We start from the raw sequence: 19,627 nt of genomic DNA on the forward strand, positions 1-19,627 counted from the left end.
GCCGCCAGTGGGTGACCGCAGCCGATCCCACCTAGTCTAGCTCCTCAACGAGCGACAAACAATCCATGTCCCTTAATGTTCACATCCCCTCCCGTGGCGGGTTCCACGGAGGGCGAACTAGGGTGTGAAGCCACTCCCGCAAGTGACTCCACCACAATCACAATCACACGACATCACAGCCGTCACAACACCCTCACACCAACATGATCACGACAATCTCCATACTCCGATGATCAACAGATAACAATAATCACAGAACAAACATGTCTTAACAAAGAACAGTAACTGACTAGGGAAACCCTACCTTATTAATCAACAGTGGAATGAACTCGAACAATCAGAAAGGCTCTTCTACGAAGTCTTCTCCTATACCATAATCATATAACACAATTACACATTGCACAACCCCTATATTCCCAATTCCGTAAATGTACACAGTAACCCCAACGAATACGAATAACATAGAAATAGAACTTACCAACAGTAGAATGAGGAATTATACGCAAGAACTCCGAAGATTACACACACAACAATGCTATGGGATGATTAGGGAGTGATTAGGGAGAGATTAGGGTTAACGTAGAAATGATGATAGTTGAAATGATGTTTTAAAAACTGACGCGGGATATAAAAATAATCTTAAACACTCCCTAATCAAACCGTCAAAATAACACTCGCCAGACCGAATACACGGTCGAGTAAAGTTATACTCGACCGAGTATCCTCTACTCGGTCGAGTATTCACTATACTCGGCCGAGTATTCATCGGCAGAACCAAAACAACCCACAACAACAGCACTACTCGGCCGAGTCGGCTCTACTCGGTCGAGTAGTCACCAAAGAAAATCCATAGTATTACAGTCTTCCCCCCTTAAAAAGAACTTCGTCCCGAAGTTCACACTCCACTCTAAAACACGGCACAACACAACGCAACAAGACTATACTAACCACATGTAACAACGCCAAAGAACTACACAAGTCACCAAAAAATTCTTTACCCCGACTCAAAACAAAACAACAAAATAAGACAACACACGACCGCGACCATCTCCTACCCCCCTAAAAAGGCAACGGTTACGTCCCCGTAACCAAATATACCTGATTAAAAAGGGTAGGAAAAAGTTCTCGCATAGCTTCCTCGGGTTCCCATGTGGCTTCCTCCACATTATGATTAGACCAAAGGACCTTGAGTAAGACCGTCTCACCATTCCGGGTCTTACGAACCTTGCGATCAAGAACCTCCTTAGGAATCTCGGCGTAGGACAAGGATTCATCAAGCTCGATGTTCTCCATCTCAAGGATATGCGTTGGATCGCTCACATACTTCCGAAGTTGAGATACATGAAAAACATTGTGTACCCTATCCAAAGCTGGTGGTAACGCTAACCTGTAAGCTACCTCGCCAACACGGTCCAAAATCTCATAAGGACCTATAAACTTTTGGCTTAGCTTACCCTTTTTCCCAAACCTCATAACACCTCGCATAGGTGACACTTTCAAAAGGACCTTGTCACCTACTGCGCAAACTCAATGTCCTCATGTGTAAATCGGCATAGCTCTTCTGACGATCTTGAGCTGCTCTCATCTTTTGCCGAATTAACTGGACTTGCTCAACCATAACTTGTACCAGTTGTGGCCCTAAAACCACTGTCTCAGAACTATCATCCCAACAAACTGAACTTCGGAATTTCCGGCCATACAAAGCTTCAAAAGGTGCCATCCCGATGCTCGTATGATAACTGTTATTGTATGAAAACTCGACCAGATCAAGCCTGTCTTCCCAGCTGCCCCCAAACTCCATAACACATGCCCTCAACATGTCCTATAAGGTCTTGATGGTCCGTTCCGTCAGACCATCGGTTGCCGGATGAAAGGGTGTACTCATCAAGTTGTACCCATCAACTCTTCCCGTTCTTGCCAAAACTTGGATATGAACCTCGCATCACGATCAGAAACGATATCTTTAGGTATACCATGTAACCGAACCACATGCCTCCTGTAACCCAATGCCAGCTGCATCTTAGACCAAGTATCTTTCATGAGAACGAAATAGGCTGACTTGGTTAACCGATCAACAATCACCCAAATCATGTTGTTACCTTGCTGTGACCTAGGCAACCTCACAATGAAGTCCATGGAGATCGACTCCCACTTCCACTCGGGTACTTCTAAATACTGTATCTTACCTTGTGGTCTCCTTTGTTCACCCTTGATCCTTTGACAGGTCAAACATCTGGCTACAAACTCAGCTACATCTCTCTTCATGTTTGGCCACCAAAAAGTCTTCTTAAGGTCTTTGTAAAACTTGTCACCACCCGGGTGAACTGAATAGGGAGTGCAATGAGCCTCCGTCAAGATCACTCTTCGCAACTCTGCATCCGCAGGAACACACCATCTCCCATGAAAACGAACACTCCCATCTGTATGGATAGAAAACCTGGAAACCGTTCCACTTTCTACCCTTGACTTCCACTCCTGAATCTTAGGATCAAGCTCTTGCTTGCTCTTGATGTTCTCATATAACTCTGGCTCGATCGTCAAATCCCCGATGGTATCTCCCTTTTGTATCATAAAGATCCCCATCCTAGACATCTCATCCCTCAACTTCAGCAATGATATGGCTGTACATAGCAAATGGACGCTCTTCCTACTCAGTGCATCTGCAACAACATTAGCCTTACCCTCGTGATAGATGATCTCCATATCATAATCTCCGATCAGCTCCATCCACCGTCTTTGTCGTGTGTTAAGCTCCTTCTGAGTGTGGATATATTTTAGACTCTTATGATCAGAGAACACCTTAAAAGTTGCTCTATAAAGGTAGTGCCTCCAAATCATAAGAGCGAAAACAACTGCACCCAGCTCCAGGTCATGAGTAGGGTAGTTCTCCTCATATTGCTTCAGCTGCCTCGAAGCATAAGCTATGACTTTCCCTTCCTGCATCAAAACACAACCAAGACCATTCTTTGAAGCATCGGTATATACCTCAAAGTTCTCACATCCCTCTGGTAAGGCTAGGATAAGAGCTGTGGTCAAGCGTTCCTTTAAGGTCTGAAACGCCGTCTCACAACTCTCATCCCAAACAAATCTGACTTCCTTCTTCATCAAAGATGTTGTAGGCCGCGCTATGGTAGAGAAATCTTTCACGAATCTCCTGTAGTAGTCATAAAGGCCTAAGAAACTCCGAATCTCAGCAACATTCTTCGGCGATTCCCACTTGGTTACGGCCTCAATCTTACTAGGATCCACAGAGACCCCCTTCTTAGATATCACATGCTTTAGAAAAGCCACTTCCTCTAACCAGAACTCGCACTTAGATAGCTTGGCATATAGTTGATTCTCTCTCATATTCTGCAAGACTATCCTCAAGTGCTCCTCATGCTCTTCCTTAGTCTTAGAATAGACTAAGTTGTCGTCGATGAAAACAACCACAAACCTGTCCAAAAACGGTGTAAAGATCCGATTAATCAAATCCATGAAAGCGGCTGGTGCATTGGTCAACGCAAAAGGCATCACCACGTACTCGTAATGACCATATCGAGATCAGAACGCTGTCTTAGGAATATCCTCATCTGCTATCCTCAGCTGGTGACATTCCGACCTCAGATCAATCTTGGAAAACACACCTGCTCCACCTAGCTGATCAAACAAATCATCAATCCTAGGCAACGGATACTTGTTCTTCACTGTGACACGATTGAGCTTTTTGTAATCAATGCACAGTCGCATACTCCCATCTTTCTTCTTTACAAAAACAACTCGAGCTCCCCACGGTGACGCACTAGGCCTGATGTAACCCTTGCCAAGCAACTCGTGTATCTGATTTTTCAACTCTACCAAGTCTTTAGGTGCCATACGGTAAGGTGCTTTAGATATAGGACCCGTTCCCGGGTTAAGCTCCACGCTGAAATCAACATCCCTCTTGGGAGGAAAACTCGGTATCTCCTCAGGAAAAACATCTTCGAACTCTCTCACCACAGATATCTCAGAAGCTATCGGCGGCTCTACTCGGTGGTCTCTCACATGACAGAGAATCAAGGGACACTTTTTCCTCAAACAAGACTTTAAAGTCATCACAGCTATAAACCTACACTTAGGCTTTACCACAAACCCTCTATAGGACACCCTAACACCCTTGGGACCCTTTAAGGACACCCTCTTTTGCCGACAATCTATCCTGGCATCATACTTACCCAACCAATCCATCTCGACAATAACCTCGAACCCACCCATAGGAAAATCTAACATAACTCTAACAGGTCTACTGGTAAATCTACCCCTCCAACTACCATGGATACTCCCTTATGCAACTTGAGACACGACACAGACTCCCCTAAGGTATGAACACATCATCTTTTACAACCTCAAACCTTCCCAAACCCATAGACACAGCATGACTCTTAGACACAAAAGAGTGTGTAGCCCCTAAATCAAACAAAACAAAGGACGGTACGTTATGAACAAGAAAGGTACCGGTAACTACATGAGCATCATCCTGTGCTTCCTGCTTGTCCATCATGAAAATCTTCCCACTGTTTTTCTGTCCTCCACCCTGAACTGAAGCATTGGAGGTACTTGGCTTGGCTGTCGAATCCTGGGTGGTGCTGTTGTTCTGGCGCTGATATGTACCACCACCACTACGGTTGTAACCGCCCTGGTTGCCCTGTCCACCTCTGTTGCCCCATGAACCTCTCGGTCGGTTACTAACAAAAATCTGAGTCGGCCCCTGAGAAAAATTCCCTGACCGAGCTCCCTGAATCAGTGCCGGGCTTGTAGCTCGTGCATTCCCGTCTTTTGTGGCCTATCCCACCACAGTTGAAGCATGTAAGGTTAGAGTTGTCACTCACACTCCAACCTCCATTCTTTCCCCAGCCACGAGATCCTCCCGAGAAACCAGCTCCACCAGAAAAAGCCTTAGCATGGTTGAAGTTCCCCTTCTTATTGGTCGACTGACTGTTGCTTCCACTGTCAGCCTTCCTCTTTTTGATCGGAGCCATTTGGTGTTCACAATTAAGCATATGTGGTCGTTGGTCAATGGTCGATACAAAACACAATTTATACTTCACAAACAACTCTACAATTAGTAAAGAGGCAAGTAAAGGTCGGATCCCAAGGGACGGGTATTGAAATGAAGATTCTATTGTAACTAGTGGTGTCTAGGGGTGTCACAAATTGGGTTGATGTAGAAGGTTACTAAACTAAAATAGCAATGAAAATAAACTAACAAGATAAATAAAATAAGGGTGTAAACAATTGATTAAAAGCACTAGGGTGTCATGGGTTCATAGGGGAATCATGGGATATGATCATACAAACATGTTCTCAAATTATAAGCTAGCAATTATTGTTGTGATGGATTGAGTTGGGTTATATCTTACAATCCTAGGAAAGTTTGGGTCCCGGAGCCGAATCTCTTGGATTGTACAACACCTACAAGTCGACTTAATCTTCCCTACTTAACACATGCATGGTCTAACAAGACTCGAGTTGGGTTATGTCTTACAAGTCAAGTTGAAAGGATAGAAGATAATAGTAAATGCAAGGATTCATAGGCTTAGCATTTCATCGAATATAACATGTGCATGTATTAAGATCAAAACAAGCAAGCAAATAAGATATGAAAGCATATTAATTTAAGCATGAATCATTCCCCATGTTGGTTTCCCCTAATCACCCATTAAACCCTAGCTAAGAGACTACTCACTCATTATCATATTGATCATGCTAGAAAGGTTGTCAATCATACTAACATAATGAAACATGATGAATAAATGAAAGTAATTAGCAATAATTAAAAAGGGATTAAGAGATTATACCTACTAATGATTCCAATAATAAAGCAAGAATAATAGAAGTACTTGAATCCTAGATTGAGAGGTTGTCAATCTCCCAATAATAACCCAAATAATCTTCAATTACCCAAAATAAAGTAAGAACAAGAGAGAGATTAAAGAACTAAAACTTGGATTAAAACTTGATTAATATTTGATTACAATATTGAAGAGAGATTTGATTGATATTAACTACACTAATTATTGATAAGAAGAACATGCTCCTCTAATTAGACTAATGGGGTATTTATAGTGAAAATTAGGGAGGATGCATTAGGGTTAACTAAGGGCTAAACTAGTAATTACACTTTTTAAGTTGAGCAAGGAGCCTCCGGGATTATCCGAGAGAAGGGCTTCTCTTATCGATGCTTGAGGAATGAAAACGTCTTTGTCTTTGCGATCCGTGCGGATGGGAGTCGGGACGGCCGGATCTGAGTGAGGAATCCGAGCGGATTCTTGGGCAAGACGCTCGGATTGGCGAGGGGGAATCCGAGCGGATTCCTTTGCGGGACGCTCGGATTGGTGAGGACGGACGGATTCTCTACAATCCGTTCGGATTGTAGTTCAAAGAACTTTCCTTCTTCTTTTTTCTTCCCTTTTCTTCACGAATTCCTTGGGGATTTCCTTGGGGACTCAAGGATCCTTTTCTCAACAATGTTCTTCTACTATACTATGTACAAAGGCCTTCTAGTCTTGTCTCTCCTTGATGCTTGGTCATTGAATATGATCAATTTAGCCTTGTTTTGCCATGAAAATGCAAGATTCTTACTCCTTTCCTACCAAGGGATCAAAATCTCAAAGAATATGCAAAACAAAGAACTAAAGATAAGAAATGACCCAAATAGGCACTAAAAAGCATAGAAACAATGGTAATTCGGGGCTAAATATGCGCCAATTATGGTCACATCAAATATCCCAAAACCGAACCTTTGCTCGTCCCGAGCAAAGAGGTGACAAAGACTAGGACCAATACTAACCTAACCTAATAATAATAGCCGATATGAGACAATTAGCGGGTCTCACTCCGCCCCTTCAACTCACAACAAGACAACCATGAGGTAGGATGCCTTCTTGCAAGGCAAGGTGGGTCTTGCCAAAATGGCGACACATCCAAACTTTAAAGCACACAAAAACACATAATGGATGCATCTACAAAAGAATAGCCACTTTCCTCATCTAAGTGGCGGAAATTATCTACAAGGGAAGCAATTCAAGGGTACACAATCCTTCATAGATGCAATTTGTTCAAACTACTAAGCCTAGAAGGATACCAATAAATCACCTCCAAAAGGTGTCAAGCTAGGGTACCTTTGTCCTCAATCGTTAAATGCTTTTGTCAAGAGTAGACTCCCTATGGTGTTAGAAACACTGGAGGATCGCGGAATTCCCCCTCTTGCCTAGACAAGAAGAAGGGTCGTCCCCTCTCTACCATGCACAAAAATGGATATGATGGATAAAGGGATCAATAGATATTTGAGTTTCATTTTGGGAGTTTGCTTTCATTTTTGTTTTCCCCCCAATTTCGTTGGCATTTGACTTTTTGAGAACACTTTCTTTGCCATTCTTTTTGATTTTTGGCATTTCAATACTTGACAACTTTTTGCATTTCTTTTGAACATTTTCAAAGTCACCCCATATGTAGGGAGGGTGCCTTATTTTTGAAGCTTTAGGAGTCTATTTTTGCTCCTCTTTTCTTTTGATGCATTTTTGCAAACTTTCTTTCATTTTTCATTTCATTGAACTCAAATTGATTTCTTTTTGTGCCCATTCCCTTTGATGACAAAAATATGGTAGAACATGGATGAATGATGGAAGTATGCATGGTTTCAAGGGTCACCTTGGAATAAACGGTAGCCAAGGAGTTATCACACCACAAGGTACTCTTGACTAGGCCTTAAACCATGGGTCAAAGGATACTAGCATGACACATCCTAGGGTGTTTTACAAGTATTCTAACAAGCAAAGTCTTAAGAATAAAAAGCATCTACTAGGGCCTATATACATTTGTCAAGCTTCCCAAATAGACGGTTTCGCAAAGTTTTTCTAACATGCAAACTACATGCCATGATGCAACTAACATATACACATCCTAATGCAACTGATTCTACCAACTAATATGCCATATAAACTAAATGCAAGTCCTAAGTTCACATTGTTTTACCGCATTAATCAAAATAAAGCCACATAGTCATTAACATAAAGAGGAAAAAGGAGATTGGAAAGATCATACCATGCGGTCTTCAATATCCTCATGTCTCGGATGTGGCATAGTCAATCAAAGTGAACAAGGATAAAACAAACACAATATATACAAGACAATATATACAAAGGAAATGAACTTGTTTTTGGATTTTTCAATTTTTAAATTTTTATGATTTTTGAAATTTTTCAATTTTTATGGTTTTTGAATAAAAGTTAAGTGTTAGAATTCCCATCCCCACACTAATATGGGCATTGTCCTCAATGGCCAAAATGATAGAAATTATGCAAAGATGATGCATGATTTCTATACTAAATGCAATTCTACACTAAGCTATACTACATGATGCATGGTTTTTGTTATGACGGAGAGGATAATTTAATTTACCTCCCGTTGCGTATGCATTAACTTCCCCAAACCAAGTAAGACACTATTGCTAATGTCAAAGCATGGGGGAGTTCATGCACACACTATGCTATGCATGAAACTAGATTGTCATTTTGGATTTTACAAAAGTGGGAACAATAAAGAACACCTCAAAGGAACCAAGGTGTGAGTCCTTTGATGTTGCTAGGACTAAACCAACAATGATCAAAATGAAATAAAATACAAAGAGATATAGACAAACCGTGGGAGAGTAGGAATCTCCAAGGCTAGTCTTCCATCATGCTATTATCATCACCACTTCCCTCATGAGAAGTGGTCACATTGCCACTTTCCTTATCACTTTCTTCCTTGCTTTCTTCATCATCATCTTCCTCATCATTATCTTCACCATCTTCACCATCTCTTTCGTCATTTCCACTTGCTTCTTCCTCAATATTATCATCAAATTCTTCATCATTTCCAACAACCTCATTGTCTTCCACCACTTCCCTAGATGCACCCGGAAACAAGGCTTCTTTATCCGCCCAACTAGGCAAAGGACAAGATGGATCAAGGAGTCCTTGCCTAGCTAGATGTAGGAGGGGAGGATATTGAGCCAAATATGCATTCTTCCGATCTTCATAAGCTTGCTTGTGCATGGCTTGCATAAGAAGAGTGACATAATCTTTTCCAATTTCAACTCCTTGCGGTTTGAACTCTTCATAATCATAGGGGTAAGGTGGTATAACAATGGAAGAGGAGGGGGTTTCATGATCACCCTTTTGTTGTTGAATGATGTACTCGGCTTCCTTGGATAGGGGAAGTAAATAGTTGGTCCGGTGGACACTAAGACGGCAAATCTTTGCGGGTAAAGTGAATGATCGAGCCTCACTTGTAAGCCACCCATACTTGGTATCAAGGGGATTGTGAGCAACCCACTTAAACTTGTTAATCAAGATGGACATATCAATAAGATGGCCACCATCCTTAGCCTTGTACTTGCTATCCTTATTGAAATTAGGATCAAAGTGCTTGGCTAGGGCCGTGACAAGGCCGCCATTAACAATAACGGTTTGACCCTTCTTCCCACTATCTACATGGAGCCATCTATCAACCAATAGCCTCAAAGAATTGTAAGGCTTGGTGTGAATTCTTCCAATATTCAAAGTTGATTCAAGGAGAATAAAATCGAGTCCCGTGAAATGATTGGTGTCTTTCCTAGCAATTATGGTATTTCCCACAACTTTGTGCCATATTCTTATGCCCGGATGATGGACCAAAAGAGCACGACAAGCTTTAAAATCTTCAAATTTCTTTCTGGAGATTGCCTCCCAAAGAGGCTCGGGATCATACTTCCCATATTGCTTATAAAATTTATGTTCATCGCTAAGACCCAAAATTTCACCCAATTCCGGAAAGGTGATGCGTCTACTAGTGTTAGCTAGACGAAACTCAATATTTTCCCTATTCTCAACTTTTGTCACTTTTAAAGAACTTAAGAATTCCAAGACAAGGGAGGGGTATGTTACTTCCTTCATTTCAAACAATTTCTTTAAACCCATGGCATTGAAAAAGACTCTTGTTTGTTCAAGAACACCCAACTTCTCTAAAGCATCTTGGCATATGTATTTGGTGGATTGAATTTGTTTCATAGCAAACTTGACAAATGTATTTCTATGGGAATCGGAAATGAATGTTACCTCCGGGTAATGCAAGAGTTGATTAATTACCGGAGTAGAGGGTGATGCTTCCATAGGAATTTGTTGTTGTTGTTGCACTTCCAAGCTTGGTGTTGATACCACCATTGCTAAAGCTTTCTTCATTTGTAGAGCTTTTTGCCTTTGAGAGAGAGTTGTAGCCTTTGGTGCCTTTGTTGCCTTTGCTTTTGCTTTTGTTGCTCCCTTTGTTCTTGCCATTTGATGAACTAACCAAGAAAAAGATCAAAAATCTTCAATTTGTAGAATGCCCAAATCGATTTTGAAGGTGAAAGGCTTTGCCTTTATGAGAACAAAAATCAATTCAAAGGTGAAGATTTTGTGCTTGGTTTTGATTGTTAATGAAGATGGAGTGATTAATTTGTTATTTGAAAGATGGTTTGATTTGATTTTGGTGAGTTTTGTTGACGGTTTTTGTTTTTGAGATGGAGAGGATGAGGGTTTTGATGTTATGGGTAGTGTTTATGAGTGAATGAATGAATGAATGAAGGTGGGGTGGGTATTTAAAGAACTCGACAATTTTAGGACGCAGGGGGACAATCCGTGCGGATTAGGCGCAATCCGCCGGATTCTTCAGACTTCAAATTTTCAAAAATCCCGCCTAGAGACGGGCGGATTACAGGAATCCGCTCGGATTCTTTTTGAGAGACGGGCGGATTTTGCTTAGGACGGGCGGATTCCAATCCGAGATTTTTCTTTGTTTTTCTTCACCGCAAGACGGGCGGATTGTTCAAAAGACGGACGGATTACGTGAGACGGCGTCTTTCCGAAATCCGCTCGGATTCTTCAACAGTCAAGAATTTTTGCAATTTCAGCTCAGCCCAAGATGGGCGTCTTCTCAGCAGGACGCTCGGATCCTCTGCAGACGGGCGGATTCTTAGGAATCCGCTCGGATTGGTCCTTGTGTACACGGATTCAGTTCCATCCGTGCACCAACGCATTCCCTTATCATTCTTTCTTTCTTTCTTTCAAATCTTGTGTTCTTCATTGCGGGGGCACTACTAAGGCATGAATAGCCTAGGCAATTGCCATCCCCACACTAAGGTAAAGCACTACACATCAGTTAAAATCATCAGTCCCTCCCTCACTTCTCTCTTTTCATGACAATTATTTTGATCAAAGTAAATAAAATCCAAAAATGACAAAAAATGCAATATAAAAATTGAAAAGTAAGTTAGGGAGTTAGAAATATTTACAAGTGGTGGTTTAGGGAGGACTCCACCAAACTCTCATTCCTGATGAGATGTCAAGGGGGCATGTTCAAGGTGTTGTTGATGTTGCTCAACACCTTGAAGAAGTAATCAAAAGATTGTTCATTGTTATGGTAGAGGTCCTCAATAGACCGTGGCCCTTGTTGTTGATCATGATCGATGGCATGCCCAATGTAGGGATTAAAGATCCCTTCAAATTCGTCGTCCCAAAGACCACAAACTTCATTGAGTTGATCATTGAAAATCTCTTGCTTGGATGGAGACAACTCTCCCAATTTCTTCTCTTGGCCAATGAGGCCATCTTCTTCTTCCTTGGTTGATTTTGATGAGCTTTGCAAGCTCTCTTTGTCAAAATTCACTTGCTCTTTGAATGGAGCATCTTCAACTTTCTTCCTCCATTGGAGTTCCGATTTCTTCTTTTCATCTTTTCGGCTATAATGATCAATCATGAAACATGGCTCATGCAAACGAGGAGCTCTCATGGTCTTGTCAAGATTAAAAGTTATGCTTTCATCTCCCACTTCTAGAGTGAGCTCTCCATGTTTCACATCAATCACCGCACCCGCGGTGTGTAGGAAAGGTCTTCCTAAGATGATTGGAATGTTGGAATCTTCCTCCATATCAACAATGACAAAGTCCACCGGGATGAAAAACTTCCCAATTCGCACGGGGACATCTTCCCATATCCCTAGCGGTGTCTTCGTCGATCTATCGGCCATTTGAAGAGTGATATTGGTACATTTAAGCTCTCCCATTCCCAACCTTTTACTTACCGAGTACGGCATGACACTCACACTAGCCCCTAGATCACATAAGGCTTTATTGATCGTTGTGTCGCCAATGGTACACGGTATTGAGAAGCTTCCCGGATCCTTTAACTTTGGAGGCGAACACCCTTGAAGTATTGCACTACTCACCTTGGTGAAGGCGATAGTCTCAAGTTTCCGGATTGACTTCTTCTTTGTGAGGATATCTTTCATGTACTTTGCATAGGCCGGAACGTGATTTATTAATTCCGTGAAAGGAATTGAGACTTCTAAGTTCTTCACAATCTCCATGAACTTCCCAAGTTGATCATCAAATTTAGGCTTGGCTTGACGACTTGGAAAAGGAAGTCTAATCACAATGGGCTCCTTTTCTTTGGCTTTGTCTTCATTTTTCTTTGAGCTTTCTTCTTTTGATGATTCCCCTTCTTTGGGACCTTGCACCACAACTTCATTCTCACTAGCTCTCACAACTTCATCCTCAACTTGCTCCTTCGGTGCTTCATACCTTGTACCACTTCTCAAGTGAATGGCACTAACCGTTTCATGTCTAGGGGGATTACTTTGTGGTGGTAATTGCCCCTTTTGTCTTTGTGAGCTTGAAGATGCTAGTTGGGTCAATTGTGTTTCCAACATCTTGGTGTGAGCTAGAATGTTGTTGATGGTGGTGTCTTTTGCTTGGCTATCTTTTTGCATTTGTGTGAAAAATTCTTGTTGATTCTTTTGCATTTGGAGGACCGCTTTTTGGACATCAAAACTTTGGTCATTGTGGTGATTGTATGGGTTTTGATTTTGTTAACCTTGGTTTTGATTGAAAAAGGGTCTTTGATTTTGATTTCTCATGGGTGGTGGAGTGTATGTTGTTTGAGGGTTTTGGACATTTTGGCTTTTGTATGAAAGATTTGGATGGAACTTGGTGTTTTCATTGTAAAAATTTGAATAAGGGGTACCACTTTTGTAAGCTTGGAAAGCATTAACTTGTTCGGTTGTTCCCCTACACTCACTTGAGTCATGACCCAAGGTTCCACAATTCTCACATATCCCGCTTGGGATTGATGAGGATGCCGTCATGGCATTGACATGATGTTTTGATGATTTTGAGTTTTCCTCAAGTCTAGCCATAGCTTGTTCAAACTTCAAGTTGATTGTGTCAATGTGAGCACTAAGTTGAGCACCCAATTGAGTAACGGTGTCCACTTCATACTTTCCTCCTCTAGTAGCCTTGCGAGGCCTACTATATTGTGAATTATGGACCGCCATTTCCTCAATCTTGTTCCATGTTTGATTGTCATCAACTTCGGTGAACATTCCATTTGATCCCATATTGAGAATGTTCCTTGAATCTTCATATAAACCATTCCAAAATTGTTGCACTAAAAACCATTCGCTAAGTCCATGGTGAGGACATGAGCGACAAATACCTTTGAACCGCTCCCAAGCTTCATACAAAGATTCTTCATCCCTTTGCTTAAAACCCGTAATTTGAGCTCTTAGCATATTAGTCTTTTCCGGTGGGTAGAAATTTTTGTAGAAAGCTAGAGCTAGCTTCTTCCAAGAATCTATTCCAAGGGTGGCCTTATCAAGGCCCTTCAACCATTGCTTTGCGGTGCCGATTAACGAAAAAGGAAATAAGACCCATCTTATTTGGTCTTGAGTCACGCCCGTTTGAGAGATAGCTTCACAATAATCGCAAAAGGTTTCCATATGAGAATGAGGGTCCTCACTAGGCATTCCCCCGAATTGGCTCCTCTCAACTAGTTGGATGAAGGCGGACTTGGCAATAAAGTTTCCGGTAAGATGTTGTGGGGTAGGAGTACCATTTGGTAGATCCTCCTCGGTGGGTATAGAGTGTGACGAGAATTTAGGCATTGTAGGTGGATTTTGTGTGGTATTGTTTAATGGGTTCTCTTCTCCTTCTATTACGAAAGGATTGACAAACTCACTAGTGGGTTGAACAACTTCACCAACACCTCCCAAATTCCTCCTAACAAGTCTCCTATTATTCGTCAAGGTTCTTTCGATTTCACGGTCAAAAGGTAACAAATCTCTTTGTAACCTTCTAGACATGCAAAATATCAAACAACTCAAAAACAATTAGAACAAACCTTGAGGAGTTTTACTTCCCCAAGGTGAGGAAAGACACAACTAAAAACAATAAAAGAAATCTTAAATCAATTAAACACCGTCCCGACAACGCGCCATTTTTGATCGGAGCCATTTGGTGTTCACAATTAAGCATATGTGGTCGTTGGTCAATGGTCGATACAAAACACAATTTATACTTCACAAACAACTCTACAATTAGTAAAGAGGCAAGTAAAGTTCGGATCCCAAGGGACGGGTATTGAAATGAAGATTCTATTGTAACTAGTGGTGTCTAGGGGTGTCACAAATTGGGTTGATGTAGAAGGTTACTAAACTAAAATAGCAATGAAAATAAACTAACAAGATAAATAAAATAAGGGTGTAAACAATTGATTAAAAGCACTAGGGTGTCATGGGTTCATAGGGGAATCATGGGATATGATCATACAAACATGTTCTCAAATTATAAGCAAGCAATTATTGTTGTGATGGATTGAGTTGGGTTATATCTTACAATCCTAGGAAAGTTTGGGTCCCTGAGCCGAATCTCTTGGATTGTACAACACCTACAAGTCGACTTAATCTTCCCTACTTAACACATGCATGGTCTAACAAGACTCGAGTTGGGTTATGTCTTACAAGTCAAGTTGAAAGGATAGAAGATGATAGTAAATGCAAGGATTCATAGGCTTAGCATTTCATCAAATATAACATGTGCATGTATTAAGATCAAAACAAGCAAGCAAATAAGATATGAAAGCATATTAATTTAAGCATGAATCATTCCCCATGTTGGTTTCCCTAATCACCCATTAAACCCTAGCTAAGAGACTACTCACTCATTATCATATTGATCATGCTAGAAAGGTTGTCAATCATACTAACATAATGAAACATGATGAATAAATGAAAGTAATTAGCAATAATTAAAAAGGGATTAAGAGATTATACCTACTAATGATTCCAATAATAAAGCAAGAATAATAGAAGTACTTGAATCCTAGATTGAGAAGTTGTCAATCTCCCAATAATAACCCAAATAATCTTCAATTACCCAAAATAAAGTAAGAACAAGAGAGAGATTAAAGAACTAAAACTTGGATTAAAACTTGATTAATATTTGATTACAATATTGAAGAGAGATTTGATTGATATTAACTACACTAATTATTGATAAGAAGAACATGCTCCTCTAATTAGACTAATGGGGTATTTATAGTGAAAATTAGGGAGGATGCATTAGGGTTAACTAAGGGCTAAACTAGTAATTACACTTTTTAAGTTGAGCAAGGAGCCTCCGGGATTATCCGAGAGAAGGGCTTCTCTTATCGATGCTTGAGGAATGAAAACGTGTTGTGCTGCGATCCGTGCGGATGGGAGTCGGGACGGCCGGATCTGGGCTGAGGAATCCGAGCGGATTCTTGGGCAAGACGCTCGGATTGGCGAGGGGGAATCCGAGCGGATTCCTTTGCGGGACGCTCGGATTGGTGAGGACGGACGGATTCTCTACAATCCGTTCGGATTGTAGTTCAGCAACTTTCCTTCTTCTTTTTCTTCCCTTTTCTTCACGAATTCCTTGGGGATTTCCTTGGGGACTCAAGGATCCTTTTCTCAACAATGTTCTTCTACTATGCTATGTACAAAGGCCTTCTAGTCTTGTCTCTCCTTGATGCTTGGTCATTGAATATGATCAATTTAGCCTTGTTTTGCCATGAAAATGCAAGATTCTTACTCCTTTCCTACCAAGGGATCAAAATCTCAAAGAATATGCAAAACAAAGAACTAAAGATAAGAAATGACCCAAATAGGCACTAAAAAGCATAGAAACAATGGTAATTCGGGGGCTAAATATGCGCCAATTATGGTCACATCACTTTTCCGCGGCAGTCCTCTCATCGATCTCTCTTAAGAGATCTACCATTCTCTCAGCTTGACCCGCTCTCAGATACACTTCCTTGAGGTCAGTAGCAACCCCGGCTGGCATACGACTCACGATCTTAGCAGATAAAACCCTCTCAAAACGGAGAGCCAAACCTCTATGTCCTAGGTGAATGTCCTCAACATAACGAGATAGCTCTAGGAACCGATGATAGTAGTCAGTGACTGTCATCTCATCAGTCATGGTGAAGGAATCAAAGTCGGATCTCATCTTGTGTCGGATATGCTCCCGCACAAACTGCTCCCTCATAGCACTCTTCAACCCAGACCAAGGAATAGCTCCTTTAGCCTCGTAAAAAGCTCTAGCATCTTCCTTGACGTTTTTCCACCAAACTGCAGCTTCACCTCTTAGGTAGTACACTACCTTCTCGACGATCATGTCTTCGGGGCACTTAACCATTTCCATGAGAGCTTCGACCTCACGGTGCCACTTCTCGAGTAGCTTTGGTTCACCTACCCCATCATATGTGGGAGGGTTGAAGGGAGCAATGATGATGCTGAGTTGAGTAGCATCCATCGACTTCTCGTTCCCCTTTCCCACATTTTTTAGAGCTTCAAGGAGAGCCTCTTGTTGCTCAATCATGCGAGCCACCTCATCAAGAGTCATCTCAGAAGCTTGGATCTGTGCGGGAGTTCTTTTGGGCGGCATTTTGAGCCGACAAGAAACAAGGAAACGTAAACACAAAAGCCTACGGCTCAAAATGTAACAACCTTCCGCCAAAGGAACACTCGGCCGAGTATACAACCATACTCGGTCGAGTAACGACTACTCGGTCGAGTATTCGACTCCAGAAGCAAATGCCAAAAACTCAGAAACAACACTCGGTCGAGTAAAACAACACTCGGCCGAGTAGTGACTACTCGGTCGAGTATACTTACTTACTCGGTCGAGTTATCACATACAGTAGCCACTGCTACTCACTGCCCAACAATACTCGGTCGAGTGCTTGGTTACTCGGCCGAGTGCTCCCTACTCGGTCGAGTACCTGCCCTGCTCGGCCGAGTCACGCAATAGACGGGTATACAGTACAAAGTCCTCTATCATGCTCACTATTCCCGCAGCAAACACATAACATCAAGAACTTAAATGCCACGTTATAATCATACCAACATACAATTCATGCATATTCTAAATCCAACAGAACAGACATTCACAAACCTGTCACCTCCACCATTTCTCCAATCACCACACTTACAAATTTCAACACATACCCTTTCAATTATCAACTATTACCAGCATACATATTCACATACATGTACATATAAAACCCAACTGTCATCACACTTCCCCCATGTTACCGGCTCGAGTTTATGAGGGCCAATTTGCGACTCCGGGACGTCTCCCGAGTCTTTGCGGTCGCTCCAAACAACTCTCTCCGGGTTCATTTTATTTAGACTCCCTAGGTTCATTAAATTCATTTGTTTAGGTGCCGAAATCTTTGGCTCTGATACCACTTTGTAACACCCCCTCATACCAAGGTGCCTTACCAGGACCACCCTACCATGAAAGTGTGTTACCGTCTCGGTTACCCGAGGTTAGTACATATCAAAATCGTCTGAACTGAGCATATTTATTAAAGTACTGTAAAGTATAAAGTTTACAACATCCAAATCCAAATACCGATTCAAAAAAATACAACTCCAATGTCTGACAATAAAGGAAATCAAACTAAGACTCAGACGGTGATGCTATGACTGGTGATGACAACACTCCCATGACTGTCCCCAAGCTCACACTAGCAATACCTGCCAAGTCTGCTCACCATCCCCGAATGGATCACCGCAGATTCCACAAACAACAACGGGGTCAGTATTACTCAATCAATATAAGACAACAAACGAAGTAATCAACTGATCATCGTCTAATCCCAATTTTCCGTTCTCACACTGTAACCGACTACACACCGAAGTGTGTAGCCCTGCCAGATTACCCATCGCAACAGGTAATCCTCGCCGCCAGTGGGTGACCGCAGTCGATCCCACCTAGTCCAGCTCCTCAACGAGAGACAAACAATCCCTGTCCCTTAATATAAACATCCCCTCCCGTGGTGGGTTCCACGGAGGGCGAACTAGGGTGTGAAGCCACTCCCGCAAGTGACTCCACCACAATCACAATCACACGACATCACAGCCGTCACAACACCCTCACACCAACATCGTCACGACAATCTCCATACTCCGATGATCAACAGATAACAATAATCACACAACAAACATGTCTTAACAAAGCCCAGTAACTGAGTAGGGAAACCCTACCTTAGCAATCAACATTGGAATGAACTCGAACAATCAGAAAGGCTCTTCTACGAAGTCTTCTCCTATACCATAATCATATAACACAATTACACATTGCACAACCCCCATATTCCCAATTCCGTAAATGTACACAGTAACTCCAACGAATACGAATAACATAGAAATAGAACTTACCAATAGTAGAATGAGGAATTATACGCAAGAACTCCGAAGATTACACACACAACAGTGTTATGGGATGATTAGGGAGTGATTAGGGAGAGATTAGGGTTAACGTAGAACCTCATAGTCACCATCTTCCTCGATGACACCAAGGTATATATCAGGCTGGCGACTAACCCTCTCTGACCTCCTAGGTTCAGAAGGAACAATAACCGATTCATACGTAGAAGGAACATCTTCTTGTATTGTCATATCAGTTTGTGACTCTTAAACTTCATCAAGTTCAAATTTTCTCCCACTCTGTCTTCTAGAAATAAACTCTTTTTCTAGAAAGACATCTTCATGAGCCACAAACACTTTGTTCTCGCTACTATTGTAGAAGTAATATCCACAATTTTCCTTAGGGTAGCCTACAAAAATACATTTTTCAGAACGAGGTGCAAGCTTATCGTCATACTTGCTCTTGACATAAGCATCACAACCCCATACTTTCATGTATCGCAGATTCAGGACTTTCCCTTTCCATATCTCATATGGAGTTTTGTCAGTTGCTTTAGTGGGACTTTGATTAAGTGAGCGTACAACAGATAAAATGCAGAAACCCCATAATGACTTAGGTAACTCTGTTTGACTCATCATTGATCAGACCATATCTAATAATGTTCGATTCCTCCTTTCAGCCACACCACTTAATTGTGGTGTGCCAGGCGGAGTTAACTGGGATACAATACCACAATTTGTAAGGTGATCTCTAAAGTCATTGCTTAATTACTCCCCACCACGATCTGATCGTAATGCTTTAATCTTCTTATTTAATTGATTTTCTACTTCATTCTGAAACTCTTTAAACTTATCAAAAGCTTCACTTTTATACCTTATTAAGTAGATAAAATTGCCGTAGAAATTGCCCTACTTACCCAACGTAAAAAGAGTGTTCCTCGGTGATCCGAACCTACCTCTAATGAAGAAGGGATTCATAGGTGCTATTATTTGATAAGGCTTAATCTCAGTTTTAAACAAATGTGAGAGATCTTATCAATTTAATTGTCTATCACCTTTAAGTGAACAAATATAGTGAATGCTTGACGATTAAATCGAT

The 19,627-nt window shown here is 41.5% G+C and overlaps 1 non-coding gene across 1 annotated transcript; it reads left to right on the plus strand.

Annotated features, from left to right (window-relative positions):
- Window positions 1-13,477: 13,477 nt before the first annotated feature.
- On the plus strand, window positions 13,478-13,584 carry LOC141636992 (small nucleolar RNA R71). Its single transcript, XR_012541557.1, has one exon. It is a non-coding gene; the product is annotated as a small nucleolar RNA R71 (small nucleolar RNA).
- The last annotated feature ends 6,043 nt before the right edge of the window (window positions 13,585-19,627 follow it).

The sequence above is a fragment of the Silene latifolia genome, chromosome Y (genome assembly GCF_048544455.1).
Source record: "Silene latifolia isolate original U9 population chromosome Y, ASM4854445v1, whole genome shotgun sequence".
NCBI classification, from domain to species: Eukaryota; Viridiplantae; Streptophyta; class Magnoliopsida; order Caryophyllales; family Caryophyllaceae; genus Silene; species Silene latifolia.